Source organism: Symsagittifera roscoffensis, chromosome 4 (assembly GCF_963678635.1).
Source record: "Symsagittifera roscoffensis chromosome 4, txSymRosc1.1, whole genome shotgun sequence".
NCBI lineage: Eukaryota > Metazoa > Xenacoelomorpha > Acoela > Convolutidae > Symsagittifera > Symsagittifera roscoffensis.
In genome coordinates, this window is record NC_087065.1 from 74,445,097 (window position 1) to 74,461,714 (window position 16,618).

General features: G+C 34.1%; 1 protein-coding gene and 1 long non-coding RNA gene across 3 annotated transcripts in view; one reads left to right on the forward strand and one right to left on the reverse strand.

Annotated features, from left to right (window-relative positions):
• LOC134844053 (UBX domain-containing protein 6-like) overlaps positions 1 to 16,618 on the forward strand; it is a 397,957-nt gene that overhangs the window by 174,019 nt on the left and 207,320 nt on the right. The window lies entirely within an intron of this gene.
• On the reverse strand, positions 8,477 to 9,891 carry LOC134845268 (uncharacterized). The gene is made up of 3 exons (XR_010162735.1): positions 9,761 to 9,891; positions 8,987 to 9,149; positions 8,477 to 8,585 (listed from the first exon to the last, which is right to left on the reverse strand). It is a non-coding gene; the product is annotated as an uncharacterized LOC134845268 (long non-coding RNA).

Consider the following 16,618-nt stretch of genomic DNA (forward strand, 5'->3'; position numbering starts at 1 on the left):
GAATTTTTTAATGAAAATCATCTCTCCACACGCCATATAATGTACAAAAGGATAAATTTCGCTCCTTGTAAAAAATCAATTATGGCAAACAAGCTTCATTCAACCAATTTGGGACGATTTCTAAGGCGGATAAAAACCCCGCTTACACGTTAATAGCGCGAATTATATCGGGCGTTAATTTTCTCAATGTGGCCAAAATGGCAACATTTAAACCACCATAAGTTTACGAAAAACAATCACAGGTGAATTGATTTTTCAAGTTTAAGCTTAGGACAACAATACTTTTTGAATGATATAAAAAAAGTTCCGTCAAAAATGGCTAGTTGAAAAGTCGAAATTTGTCTGAAGAAAAAAAAAGCCAACCCCGAGCACAAATATTCCGTTGCTTTCGTGTCGAAAGTTGGAACAAAAATGTACGAGTTTTTATCCCAACTGTGATATTGCTTGCTTGTTCAGTTTAGATATAAAATTAAAGCAATTTCAGCGTAAGACACTTCAACTTTTTCTCTTCCTAAAGGGCTGTTTTTTTTGAAAATCGATCGTTTTTGGCCTCGCTAATCAAACTTAATCAAATGCTCTTGAACAATTTTTTGCCAAAACTTTCAGCTGATAACAAATGGAAAGATCAGAGCTTTCAAGTTAACAGTTGTTAAATAAATTCCGATACAGTTGTTCACTTCGTTTGCTGAGAACTCGCCCTCAAATATTGAGCTCGAGTTAGTTTCCAATCAGCAATTTTTCGAGGTCGATTCCGTTCGGTTGAAAAGACAGCAGAGATATTTGTTCTGTGAAAATAACTTAAGAAAATTTAAGAGAAACCCTTTATGAGGTTTATTTACTGCACGTAACGCCCATACCCGAAATTTAACCCTACACCCCCTCTTATAAAACATACAATAATCATATATAAAAACATCATAGAGGTTTCATAAAATTTTCTGGTCACTTTTGCTTGTGGAAAATTGTAGAATAAGAAATTTTCAATTGTTTGTCAATGTATGATTTGGGGCTTTTGTTAATCCGGGTAATCATTTCTGAAGAGATTTCATATAGACTTTAAATGATACGAGCTCAAAGCCTGAAAAAAATCTGTGATCTTTTTTCACGAAGTTATGCGGGTTAAAAAATTGCCACTTTGGTCTACCTATGATATACATTTTCTGCTATATATTTCAAGCTGTTAACACATGAGCGACTACCTTATCTGGCTTCAAAATCACTCCGAATGAAATAAAGGCTAGAACAATTTTTATACTGTTTGCTGAATATATCTTTTTGTACTTCAACCAACTTGTGGGGGATGATTTTCATGAAAGAACTAATCCATTTTTTTAAATTTCCATTTTTTTTGAAATTTTTAAATTGTTTTTGCTCGAACCTTACTCTATAAATTTTGAAGAGCAGTCTGATCACACTGAGCTCTGATAGGAACCCTGATACTAGCAGACTTGTTTGCACTCTGCTCAGTTTTATTACAAATAAGTTTATGTCGAGCAGGAACGGCAGGTAGTATGGCAAAATAGTCACTGATTGGAGGAGTCACTGAAAATAGGGGCTACTCCTGATGTCAAAACACCCTAAATTCCTTTTAAAAAATGATTTTTTAATTGTATCTATATATCTGATTTATTTCCAACTGTTATTTAATGATAACGTTTATGCCATCACTCTACCGGCTCCAGGGCTGAGTAAAAGTCAGTTGGTGACCAATCAATTGCAATTAATTGGAGACAATTAATTGACATTACTTTTCTTTCAATAAGTGTCAATTGACAACGTCAATTAGCTGGGTGTTTTTAGTTGGGTTGCACGCTATACAATTTTAAGTCAAAATCAAGTCAATTGAGTAGCTCTGTAATTTGTTCGATTTTTCGAACGATTTTTTTAGCTAAGCCTGATTTGCATTCAACGACCTCAGACAGAGTCTGCTGCCAATGAACCTCGAAATGCAGCTTTTTCTGAACGTCAACCAAAAATTTTGTTCAAAGAATGATGTAGCAAAAGCCATGAACGAAAACAATTAATTGCAATTGATTAATTAATTGACATAACCAGGATTGTTAATCCAATTAATTGACAAAACTTTTCGCTAATTGGCATTTTATCCCCCAAATGACTTTTACTAAGCCCTGACTGGCTCATCGTTGTTGTTGTAATTACTAGTTTTATAAACTAAAATTTTCTTCTTCATAGAAGCTGGCACTGAAAATTCATGGATATTATATAATAAACATTTTTATTCGGTTTTTATGATCATCACAAAAAAAGCAAAAAAAAATTGAGTATAAACTATTAAAAATGGATTCTAATCATTTTTTTGTCAAATCGATAAAATTCATTTTAATCGACTATAATTGATCATAGTGGCTTATGAAGTTTTTAAAAAATGTCTATATTCTTCAAAGAGAGTGTAGTGTTTTACAATATGGCAGTTGCTTCTGGCTTGGCACACGTTTCATAATAAAATTGCAAAAATGACATTTAAGTTTTGAGCCGTTTTCAACTTTTTTTCCTTATATTTTTGTATGCAAATTTTTAGTTTCTCGAATTTTGTTACACTTTTTATTACACTCCATTATACAAAATAATTCCATCCTTGTCTCCATCTTTTTTTAAGCTTCCTTTTAAGCCAGGGGTTTATTTACTGCACGTAACGCCCATACCCGAAGTTTAACTCTACACCCCCTCACGGAGGAAGTAAAGTCTTGGGGGTGTTAAACTGAGGGATGGTTTAATAGTGAAAGGGCGAAGATGGGGTGTTGGGAGAGGTGGAAGGGTGTGTGGGGGAGGGAGGGTGTGGGCGAAATTGAAAGGATGTGTGTGTGGGGTGGCGGGTTGGAACGAGTGAGGGGCGTGGCGTGAAAGAAGAGGCGCATGTGAAATGTGGGGGGGGGGGTTGTACACGTTCGGGTTTTAGTTTTGAAGAATGCTGCAAAAACTGCTTGCTTACAACCGAGTTTTATGAACAAAAAATAATCGGTTATTGTGAACAAAAATGGACTATAGTCGATTATAAAGAAATATAATGAATTTTTGATTGTTGAATATAATCGATTACAATCCCCTAAAAATCAGATTTCATGTATAAAAGGGTCATGAAAATCAATTGTTTGAGTTATGTTTTTTTCCCTCAATAATGCATTATAATCGATTATTTTCCACAAAGATTTTTTTTTTCATGTATTTTTGAAAAATGTTGATAAGTCGAGAAAGATCTGTATTAGTACGAAATTGCTTACCTCTTACAAATCACACAATTTTTCTCAGAAATTCAGCAAATTAATATATTCGCAGATAATTTGATTTTTTTAACCAGATATTCTAGAGATTTAAAATCCAGATCTTTTTGATTCGCAGATATTTTTTAAGTAAATTTTTCCGTCAAACTTCTTGGAACTGTTCCAAGTCGTGATTCCACCAGAATTGAAAAAATTATCCATTTTTTTTGTTGAGAAACACCGGTTTAAATTTTTCTTATTTTTATGCGAATTAAGCGTGCAAGCAGACAAAAAATAGGGCAATAAGATTTATTTCAGCCGCAAAAAAAATTAGTTTGTTTCAGCCGCAAAAAATAAAATAAAAAAAAGAAAAAGTTTCTTTTACGGCCGGAAAAAAATAGAAGAAAAAAGTTCAAAGAGAAAAAAGAAAAAACAAAGAATAACAGTTTGCAAAAACTAAAAACGGTAATGCCTTAATTTTGTTTTTTGTTTTTGAAATTTTTAGTATTTCTATTACTTTTTTGGAGGAAAAATGTGATAAAAGACGAATAAAAAACTTTGCTCAATCAGATGACTTCTAAATGCTAATAGGAATTAATTTTTTGTTGCAAAAACTAAAAACATTAATGCCTTAATTTTGTTTTTTGTTTTTCAAATTTTTAGTATTTCTATTACTTTTTTGGAGGAAAATGTGGTAAAAGACGAATAAAAAACTTTGCTCAATCAGATGATTTCTAAATGCTAATAGGAATTAATTTTTTGTGAAATGGTTAAACAGATGTAATAACTCTCTCAAAAGATTAAATAAAAAGGCTCAGCCCAATTCATGGATTTCTAAAGTCGAAAAAAATTTATATTATTTTTGTGTGAATAATTTCTTTGGTCACTTTGATTCAGTCAAGGATAAATTTTAGGGAAATGATGAGCCAAAACTCAACCTGGGTACACAACCCCGTGCCTGGATGTAAATACTTTTTGCATACGAGTAAAATAGAAAGCTTATGATATTTATGAAAAGCACGTCAAATTTTTATAATCACTAATTTTTAACAGTCAGTCTGAAGTTGAAGTCAAATCAGTTGATGGTTTTGAATATCCAGTTTTTCTCCCGCTCGAGTATTCGTGTCTGGAGTATAATTGATCCATATCAGTAGTACTCGGGAGGCGGGAGTTGACGATTGTCGTTTTCTACTGTGCCCGAGAATGCCATGAACCTCCTTTGCTACATACGCGATTCGAGGTACTCACTTTATGTTTTCGACTGTTTCGAACAAATTCAATTACGTTTTTTTTCTAGTTTCTCGGCCAGAAAAAATGTGCTCACTTTTATTCGACCATGTCAAATAGATTTTGACCTTTTTGGCAGGCGACTTTCTCAATCAACTTGACAATTTTCTCAGTCAAAAAAGTATATGAATTTGTTGAAACCAAGTCAGATAGGTTTGTATTCGTGTTTTGACTTTTTGACCGAATATTTTGAGTTTCGACTTTTCGACCGAATAGTTTGAGTTTCGATATTTTCACCGAATAGTTAGTGTTTCGACTTTTTGACCGAATAGTTTGTGTTTCGACTTTTTGACCGAATATTTTGTATTTAGACTTTTTGACCGAATATTTTGTGTTTCGGCTTTTTGACCGAACAGTTTGTGCTTCGACTTTGTAATCGACTTTGTTCAGCCCAAGCTAGAACTTTTTTTTCGCGGCTCGAACAAAATCGTGTATAACTTGATTGTGCTTGAAAAAACTTCGATTTGCTTTGACCGTGTCACGAAATTTTGCCCGACCCAAAGCCATGTCTCGAGTAATTTTTTTTCTGTTACGCAGTTTTACTGGGCTTGACTTCATAAGTCTAAAGATAAAGTGAGCACCTGGACATGGGTAACTGTCATATCAGGTGCCGCCGTAGCGTGAACCTGTCCACTTGAGCCACCTGAAAAAAATGGGCTGTTTTATCCAATTGCCCATTTGTCTCTGCTGAACAAGAGGCAGAAAAAATCTTGGGAGATCATCGAAATTAAGAGAAAACTTCATTCATTATTAGCGTATGGTTGATACCTATCTGAATGATTTTGCTAGGAAAATTATTGGAGAGGACCATAAAAACAAAGTCCAATACCCACATTCTTTTTTGCAACTTTTTAAAAATTTTTTATTCAATTTGCTTCCCAAGAATGCTTTTCAAAAAACTTCGAAAATCAATTTTACTGGAAAAAACTAAATTTGTTATACTTAACTTAAATAAGTCTTTTGTGAGCCTATTATAAGCCTGCTCGCTCGCCTTACTTGCTCGAATAAAATTGAATATCAAAATTTTCGTACCGGTTTTTCTCAACACTGAGATTTTTTTCGAAATTTTCAATGACATTCGAACTACGGCTGAAGGAGATTTAACAACATGATATAATACGCGACCTATTTAGATGATTACTTGTAGTACTCAATTTTGGGTGAAAAAAAAAACGCACACAAAAACAAAAACTCCCCGATTTTCAATTTGAGAGTTGATGAAAATTGCAAAACTTTTCTAAGAACCTTTTCACGAACTACTCCGTGTTTTACAAAAGCTATCGCTGATATAGAAACTTCCAACAAAAAACTACTAAAGCAACTTCGTTTACGAATCCAAGAGCATTATTTTTTGATAAAATAGTGCCACAAATTAATTTTTTTAGGGCTGAATTAGTAATTAGTTACAGATGTTTCAGTTTTGGGAGTCACATATTTTGTCAAACAGGATTCAGAGCTCATTTATCAATGATTCAGCCCATGTAGCAACATTTTTGTTCATTTTTTTCTTTAATTTTGATAATGATGCTTTTTTCAACAAAAGTCTTAACAATGTTAGGCCAGAACGAGCGTCTAATTATAGCGAAAGCTTTCTTGGCTTAAATTACCCAACTAAACGTGAAGTCTCATTTTAATTTTGTTAGAACAATTTTAGTCTTCAGCCTAAAAAAATGATTTTTGTCTTTTCTTACAAGAGAGCCCAGAGGTCTGTAACTATTCGATGAAACCCCTTGATGTTCAAGGTTTGTGGAAAGTATCACTCCTTGAGCACAGAAATTTGCTATTAAGTTAAAGCAATTAAATTTTCATCGCTAAGTATTTTCTTAACCCGGGTTTTTGAAGTTTTCTGTACGAATGGAATGGCATGACAAGTGTATGATTAGCATTTTTCCATGAACGAAAAGTGCATGACTGGCATTTTTGGCCAACCCGCTAAATCATCGCTCAAATCTCCACACTAATTCATTGCTAAATCAATGTTTTTTCAGTACTGAATTATGACATTAGAACAAAAAATCTTCAAATTCTTAACTAAATTGTAACTATTTCGTCGCAATTTTTTTTTTCGTTTTTTCCAGCTCTAAAAAGCAAAATTTTACCATTCTAAATAACTATTTGGGCAAAAATTTAGCCGTACATCTCTAAAAGTGTAGGTTTGAACACTGACAATTTAATATTCATTACAAAATCTTGAAAACAAATTGCGAAATGATCCAGTTTATTTGGCCAGACCGTTCAATTAATTTATGAAAAAAAAATCGCTATTTTACATCCGCAAAAACAAGATTTACAAAAACCTGCTCTAATAAAACTCTATTGCAATTCTGCCTTAAAGATAAAACTCAGATTTAATTTCAAGCTAAAGAGATGTTATCCGACCAATAAAGAATGCGAGACAAGCAGACAGTATTTTAAAACAACAAGTACTCGATTGAAAAACTTGATCATTTAGCCAAAAAGTATTGTTATAAAATCATTTAAGCACCGATTTGAACCGATTTAAACAAAAAAACAATCTCAACCGTTTTAGCTTCAAATCAAAATAATAATGGAGCAATCAAATTAGAAAAACTAATCAATTTCAGTTCCAAAGTTTTTTTCTGACTTCAGTTCCATCTTTTTGCTGTTTGGACAAGTATCATCAAACATTTTTTTCTGCCTTTTTTTGTTTTTTTCATTAGAGTTTTTGTCAATTAAACTGAATTATATGCGTTTTACGTGAGATTTTGAGATGAATTTTGATTAGAATAAATAGATAAAAGATAAAATGACGAAAGTGCACTGTAGCGAAATATTGGCTTCTAAATTTCGTTTAAGTATTGATTGCATGGAAAACTACAACTTTTGAATTACTATTGAATATTTATAAAAATTATCAATCGCTCAATCTTTCTCAAACCTAAAACCCTCAGATAACAAAGTCTTACAAAATCTGCTCCACACTATAAAAACTATGTCCGAAATATTTCTGCTAAAATGCATTACGAGGCCAAAATGTGCTTACTTTGCAATGTAAGCGGATTCCGCAACATTGCTGCTTTTCTTTGATCTCTTCTTTGCGGTTTTGGATTCCACAAACAAATATCTAAAAGACTGTACCGCACAAAATTGCTCCAAAAATAAGCAACTTTTCGGAATCTGCAAAATTATTTGCGGAATCCGGAACAGTTTGTGGAATCCGACAACTAACAATAAGACATGCGCATAGTTAATTTGAGCTGTTGCGGAATCGGTAAAAATAAAAAATTGCGCAATCCACTTACAACTTACAGAATCAGCTTACCTTTGCGGAATCCAGAACAACTAGCTATATTCGCTTGTAAAACAATGTGCAGATAAAATTTAGGTTACTGGTATTCGGAATCCATGAAAATTTTGAAACAGGTTTAAGCATTTATCTCTGGAATCCGGGAACAAACAGACACGCAGTTGTGCGTGTATCCAGTGCACAGTTTGGCCCCGAAATATAGCTTTTGCCCGAATTTTTTTTCAATATATTAGACAACAAGCAATGATTAAAAGAGCGCGAATTTTTTTTTCGAAAAGTTAAGATCTTTATACGAACCCAAAATAGCGTTTTACTCTTTTTTGATGAGATTTTTAAGGTTTTATGATTCAAAGTGATTTAAATCAATTTCTAAACAATTAAATTTTTTAAAATGATTCAAATCAATTTTTAGGCAATTAATTTCTTTTCAGCAAGAAGTCGTTTAAACATATGGCAAACCGATTGAGCGAATGTTCTTCATAATTTTTTTAATCTTTAACACATCTGTGCAAAAATGTAATCAAAAAAGGAATGGACTATCTTTAGGTGGCTAAACTGCCTTCAGTTTTGCAGAAACAAAAAAGTTTCAATCTCGAGTTTGTCAGAGCGGATAAGCAACTATTGCATCAGCTGATCTTTGCTGTTTTAAAACAAAGTAAGTGAAGACAAGCAGTGAAAAAAGATGTAGAGCCTAAATTCACTAACTTTTGTTTTTATTATATATGATACAACCAATGATACCAGCTACTACAGAACAGCAGCAGCAGCTTGAAAACGAGATTATCAGAATCCAGCCGAGGAGAGCGTCTTCCCTGAAACGATCAAATTAACTCCCATAAATTTATTCAACAGAACACCGCTCCTTCAGTTTCTTCTCCTAAAAAATTTTCTGCTACAAAGTTCCGTATGAACAATTTTGAAAAAACTTTTCAAAGAATTGTACAAAATGGGTGGGAAACGGAGCCGAGGAATTATGATACGAGCTCGTTGCTTGAGGGTGATGAAAAACTACCCAGTCCAAAAAGATAACCAAAAAAATTGCAGGTAGATCTTAAAACAGGGGCACATCAGCGGTTCTCTGGTCCTTTCTCTTGTGGTCAAACCGCCTTCTTCCTTTATTAAGCCTCATATCCGATAATGTTCTTGTTTCCGATTATATTTCCGAGTTCATTTTTTTCCATCCTCAATTAAAATCCGTTTCTGATGACCTTACCAACAGGTACCGGGCTCGCCGCAGTAGCCGTTATCGCAACACTCGGTGTCAGGACCATTGAAAGTACAGTCCGAGTCACTGACACATGCATATGATCCGTCAACTGCAACGTTCGCCAGGGAGAACCACAGCAAAATGACACGCGCCAGACGCAAGCAGTATGCTGAAAGAACTAATTCATTGAAAAAAGAGCAAATTTGGACCAAAGCCTAATTTCTGAACTACCTAGATCGGAATTGCTTCTGAATTGAAAGTTTGAAATATATTGTACCCAACTTTTGTATTGTTTTTCTTAAAAAATTTATAATTTTTTTTTGTAATGCGAGCAGTCTTGTTGGGTTGCTAAAGGTTCAAAAATTGGGAAACTCAAAAATACAAGATACACACCCATATGACTGTTAAAAGCACATTTAATTTTTTGCAGAAAACGTGGGCTATTTTCTGGAAAAAATAAATAAATAAAGCCGTATGGGAGATTTAGTCCCAGGTCCTAAAATCTGGGAGGATCAATTCAATGCCACTTTCACTTTCCCAAATAGACCAATTTAATGTCTCTGTGATTTAAATTTGATATTATTTGCTTATTTTGTGCAGTTTTTAGTTTTGATCAGCTGGAAGTTTTAACAAAAACCAAGTTAACATCCTTTCCCCAATAAAAAGACTCAAGGGGAAACATTTTTTAAACTAAAAAACACTGTACAAAAAACTCATTTTATCGTCGGAACCAAAAAATGTTGATTTTTTGACATTGTGCGGAAAAAAATTCATTTTTACCTGTTGAAGATACGGTTTTCATTTTCGGATCTACGCAGTTTCTGTTTAAAATAATCGAATAATGGTTCTCAATTTTTGATCTTTAAAAACGATGACTGGTAGAGTTTGTGAACAGTAAGCAAAAAAAACTTTTAGCTTTATATGAGCAGAAAGCAGTAATTTCTGCTAAAAAACCTCCGGAAAAATTGCATCACGAAAAAAAATGTTTTACAAAAGCCTCCGAAAAAATTGTTTCTCTTCTTATACTTTCATTATAACTTTCAAAATCATTTTTGCGTGTATTTACGATAATTATCGTATCAGTTGAGAACATAAGTCAAAAAGTGCTTTATGGTTATGTTCATACTTTTAAGTTGTATTTTTCACTTTCATTCAGAAGTATAGCTTTTTGGTCTTCTTATCAATGAGTCCCGACAGCATTGTGACAATAATATGTCCCCCACACTGTGTTTTTGTTTCAATAGTAGAGTTCGCATAGAATAGCTGTAACGGTAGAAAGCCTCAGAAAAATTTAATTAGTAATTTGAATCTAAAAAACATTTTGAATATCAACGATGAATTTTCTAGTTTTGTAATGTACAATCATTTAATGACAATGGTAAAAAACTCACTGAAACGATGAATTTTGGCACTTACCTTTAATGCGTCAGATTCATTCGATTTGAAGAATTGTAATTAAACCGCAATAATTTTCCATCGCCTAGTAGCTTTTGATCGCCCAAAAGGTCCCATTTGTACTATTTAAAGATCGCAACTTTAAAAAAAACGATCATTATGATATATGGATTCAAATGATAATCCTGTGACGCCCAACTTCAATAAAATGGCACCTCTTCAATAAAATGGCTGATTGTAAGGGGGCGGATATAAAAATTTCTCGAGGATTTTCAAAAAAAAAAGATTATTGTCCATCAAAGAAATTTTTTCGACTCTTTCAAAAACGATAAAGAGACCCAATTTTGTCAAAGTTTTCAGCAAAGCGGAAAAGTTTTTCAACATCAAACAGCCTAAAAAACTCCATTTTAAGCATTTTGGAAATTTTTTGACGCTCAATTTTGGCGTCTATTCAGTCTATATTGGCGCCAAAGGCAAAAATAAACTTAATCAAGACTAAATTTTGCAGAATAGTACTAAATGGGACCCAGTTTGGCCAGTCAGTCAAATCCTTGCTTCCACCCTCTCCTGGCTGCTATATATGCCCCTGTTTGGGTGCACCCAAATTGGTTTCAAAATTTGGAGTCGCCATGGGTACTTTTTCATCTGATCCGATTAGCGCTGAGATTCTTCTAAATGTGTTTCAGACCATTTGCTATTCATGATGGGATATATGGTTTCAACGGGCCTCAAAAATTTGCATAAATTTTTGACAAAATGGAATTTTCATCTAGTGTTTACACTTTGCGGATTTCACTTATAGTTGTGGATTCCGCAACAGCTCAATTTAACGATACAAATGTCTCATCATTTGTTTGTGGATTCCACAAACTATTCTGGATGCCCTAAATGCCATTGCGGATTCCAAAAATTCGCCTGTTTTCAGGAGCGATTTGAGCGATACAATGTTTTTGGCCTTTGTTTTTGGAAAAACAGCTGAGAAGATAAAAGAAAAGTAGCAATGTTGCGGATTTCGCAACAAATTTGAATCTGGCCTGTTTCGTATTCTCTTTGCAATGCACAGAGTGCTCAGTTTGGCCTCGCAATGTTTGGCAAAAACACAGTCCAAACTTTGTTTTATTTGTCTTTAAAAAACTAATGATTTATTTGTCAAAAATATATCGGATATTTTAGACACTGCTTTGTCATGGACATACCTGCTTTGTCATGAAGCGAGCACTGTCTATGACAAATTTCGCTTCCATGCGCATGTGGAAATTACAGCTCATTTTGTCTGCTTAAAATTAAATTTCTTAGGTCAAAATAGTTTCAACAAGGGTCAATTTTTCTTTTGCGGGATTTACTTTGAGGAGACTTTATTCCAGAGCTTTTTTTAGCATAATGAGCTCTATGGGATATTTAGTCCCGGGTCCTAATATATCTGGAAGGACAAAGTCAATGCCACTTTCCCTGTCCAAAAAAAACTCAGATCAATAACTTGAACTTTATAGCTTAAGCTCCAAATCATTTGCTTATAGTGGGCAATTTTCAGTTCTGGTAACATGATAATTTAACAAGATCCAAGTTAACATCCGTTCCCTGGCTGGAACCCAAAAGCAAAAGCGTTTTCGTTTGAAAAAGTTTCCCTTAAACAAGGAAATTGAAAAATATTTCAGTAGAATAGGAAACCGCGTCCCCGTCGGAATAAAAAATTGTTCATTTTTAGACAACTTACGAAAAAATTCAAAATACTATTTTAATTTTTGAACTTACGCAGTTTTCTGCTCAAAATAATCAAAGTTTACAAGTTTTATCTATAAAAATGGTGAATTGTAAAATTTACGAGCGGATTAAAAAATAATTAGCTTTATTTGAGCACGAGCAATAACTTTTGTGAAAAAACCACCGAAAAAATTGCATCACGAAATTTTACTTTTACAAAAGTCTTTTGAACTTTCAAAACCATTTTGTGAGCATTTTCGATAATTGGTATCGATTTTCAAAACATTTTGAAACAATGCTTTTGAAAAAAACAAACAGGCCAAAAAACTTTTTTAAGCCTTTTTGGAAAACTTTGATAACGAAATCGCTGAAAAAGGAAAATTACGCCACCCATAGACCCCCAAATCCGCTACTGTTTAGAAGTTGAGGTTTTTGGTCTTCTCACAGTCGCTTCTCAGAGCCTTGTGACAAAAGAATAACACCTAATCGGTAAAGTAGAAGTTACCAATTTGCTCGTTTTTACTGGGTTACCGTTTTAAAAAAATATCGCTCTGTGTTTTTATTTCAAAAGTGGGTAGACGTAGATATTCCGGCCCTTTGATTCGATATGAAGATTTTTATGAGACGCTGTGATCTTCCATTGCCAAGTAGCTTTTCGTCGACCAAAAGGTCCCATACTCTAACAAAAGGTCGCTACTCTACCATTTTTGCAATAATGACAAAATGCCCACGTAGCAATTATGACAAATAGCCTGCCTCAATCAATTTGGAATGAGAAACTGCTCGTATAGCAGGGCAAAGTCCTGAACTTTCCGACTGCCCCTTAATCCCTGTCGAATAGATTTTTGGGAAAAAACTGAAAAGCTATAAATTTTGGACAATATCAAAGACCGAAATTTTGATTTGAGTCGTAGGAAATTAATATGGCCAATGAGTTAGCCTCAATTCAATGTGGAACGATTTTGTTGTGAGGGATGATTCGGGATAAGAGTCAATATCTTCATTGGGGCAAATTAGCTCGATTGCATTTTAATCATATAGCGTGTTAATTTTTCCGAATTGGCCATAATAGCATTCTTTAAACCCCCATAATGATTTTTAAAAAGACCTGTTGAGCTCAGAACAACAAGACCTTTCGAAGTATACAAAAAAACTGGTTCAAAAAAGCTACTTAATACTTAAGAAGTCGAAATTTGTTTGTTGAAAAAAACCGCCTCGAGCTCAAGTTTTCAATCATTTTCTTCAAAAATTGTCGGAACAAAAAGCTCAAACAAATTGCAAAGAATAAGACAAAAAAAAACGAGTTAGCTAAAGTTGCAAGAAACATGAAGACTAACAAAGGTGGCCTCTGCATACGGAAAAAAAAACAAAAAAGAATCAGTTGGCGGTATTCGACCTTCTTGATAATCAGGTCAAGTAAAAATTGAGGAAAAATCAGCAAACAATTTTTTTCAGAAGCAAACCAGCAGAACGCAGACTAGGGTTGAATGAAAAAAGAGTGGAATCAGTTTAAAACTAGTATTTATATCCAATTATATTTTTGATAAAACTATCTCTATAAAATGTTATTTACTAACCAAGCATGATACATAACTATCACTTACAAAATTATGTAAGGCTGGAACTATTCATAGTTTCAGCAACAACACAGAATGAATTTAGTTTAGCAAACAGTTGCTTTTCCTCGCATCATTTCTTGATATAAAGCCTCGCAAAAACCAGTATACACTAGATTTATTGAGACTAGGAGATGTAGGAGTAATAATATGATTGGTATTAGACTAAGAATTTGCACGAATCTATCCGGCGAAAAATAAGATAACGCGACGAACAGACGTTGTACCTCATCTAAAATTACTCTATGAGTAATCCAGTCCGGACTAAAACTCGTCTGGTGCCACCAAGAGTCTCACACTGACATCTGTACATTTAGATATAACAAATACCAAATAGAAATAAGACCAAATCACACCAGAAATTATACCTCCACTTCTCAATAAATCTAATCAAGTCAACCGAATGATAAAGCTTACACCTTGTCAAAACTCGAACAGCGGACCGAGTTTCTACATCGTCAACAAAAAGCAGACTGCAACGACTTTTTTTCTTTAAAACTCTCCTTGCAGCACATTTTCATTCTCTAAAATGAATAAAAATACTTGGAGCAGTAAGATTCATTTCCAAACTATATATCTCTATATTTACTTTGGAAAACGAAAATCGTAGAACAGAACTTTAATACTCACCGCAAATTGTGAAAGTTGTCAAAAATTCAACACCTGTTGAGGTCCAGTAGCTTGTTTGAGTCCAACAGTTTTTTTGATGTGTTGCTGAGCAACCTAACTTCAATTTCAGATCTGTCACAACCCAATGGTCGGATATGATATTTAGGATTTATTCTCCCGCACAGAAACATATTTTTTGACAAAAGATCAAACTTTGTTGTATTTATGATTAAGTCGCGACATCGGCCTGGGTGAGGTCAAATGAAAAATTGTTCTGCGCTGACCTGACAAACTTAAAAAGCAATTGTCTATCCACTCTCAAAGTTATAAGCTCATTATATTGATCAACCCACCAGCGGATTTAGGGGGCGGGGGAGAGCGGCACACAACACCTTCCCTTCCCCACCTCAGGGTTTTGACCCTCTGCTGACCCAAAGGGTACCCCTTTTTAGTACCTCCATTTTGGCCGACAGACCCTAAATTGTTTCAAAAAGCGCCTTTGGTGTGGTCAAAGTTTTTTTGGTCAAATTTTTCCAAAATTTGCCCAAATAGCCATTTTATCTTTGAGTGACAGCTCGGAAACACATTTTGGTTGACTAAAAAAAATAAAAGCATTACGAGGTAAAACTGTGCATTTTTGAATTGAAGCGGATTCCCTCTGTTCTTCTTTTGTTTTTTCATTTCCTTTGATCGTTCCGACAAATTTTAACATGTTTAAAGGCTGTTTACTGGAATCCTGGAACATACAGACACAAAATTGTGCGCCTAACCAGTGCACAGTTTGGCCTCGTAATGAAGGTCGACAAAGTTTCGATTTTTTTTTGAAAATCCACCAACCCTCCCCTCCCCGAGAAAATCCTTGATCCGCACCTGGTTCAATCTCACCTCCCCAAACAAATCCTCCCAAACCCAACCCCGCACCTGCAACAGCCACCATTAATGACACGAATTGGATAGAATCAGTTTTTTTTGTGATAAAGTAGAAAAAAACTTTAAAAAAAACATAGAGAGCGTTTTCAAATTGTTTTGTATCTTTCCAAAATGTTATTAAAATAAAAAATGCCAGTTTCAATTTACATTCTATGCATGTTGCACAAATAGAACTGTTTTGTGTCTGCGTGTTTTCACCTGCGTTTTATGATGCTCAATCTATACAATTTTTGGATCTCATTATCGCCCTGGTACCTAGTAACAAATATTCCCCTATAAAGCAACAAATCAACGGTTAAGCATATCATAATTTTATACATAGTAACTTATTTCCCCTCCCCTTCCTTTTTTGCAAAAGGGGGATATAGATAAAAAGATCCCAACTTTTATACCATGAGTAACATATTGTAAAATTGCGGCAGTGAATTTATAATTTTCACGTACGATTTGGCGATGCAGTTCGATCATGACGAAAGTATAAGGGATAACTAAAAGGGCGTGCTTGTAGCAAAAACTCACCTTCAAATTTGTGGTTCTTACCGCTAGAACCCTCAGATATCAATAAAACTTAAAGGAGTTCTTTGAAACGTAAGGGTTTGCCTTGCATACCTAAAGTGACTATGTTGCTCCCTGGAGCACTGAAGGAGATTTTTCTTTCAGTTTTTTACTCAAATCTCGGATCGCAATTTTCAAAAACCACAGGCAATAATCATATTAAAAATCACAAGCAATAATTAATGCGAAAATTATCTAAATCATTTTTTGTCAATTATTTTGATTTTGTTCCACCGTAAGAAATCGTTTAAACACATTGTTTTACTAATGGGTTCATAAACCTTAAATTGATTCCACAAATGGGCAACCATTTTTAATACTATTTAAAAGAATCAATTTAAATGAGAAACGGACTATACAGCCTTGTTCGATATATGCCTGCAATTTGCAGAAGCCAAAATTATTTCAATCTCAAAAGGTTGTCAGTGTGGGCAAGCGTAACTATTGCATGTCAAAACCCCTCCACTAATTTCAACCAAGGTAAAGCGAAGGCTAGCAGTGAAGATAAAACACGATCTACAGCTTAAGTTCATCTACCTTTGTTGTTCATATACACGATGAAACCAATGATGGCAATTACAAGGCAGCAGCAGCAGTTTGAAATTGAGATGATCAGAATCAAACCGCTGGTGTCTTCCCTGAAACGATTAAATCAACGCCCATAAAGTTATTTAACAGGACGTCGCGCCTTCCAATTCATCCACTTGTTTTTCAGTTTTTAAAGGCTAACAAAAATCTATTAAAATGCTTTTTCTTTTCTGAAATTCAATTCGGATCTAATTAACAATCTCCCCTCTATGGCATCTACTGAACAATCTCACACCCTTTTCTA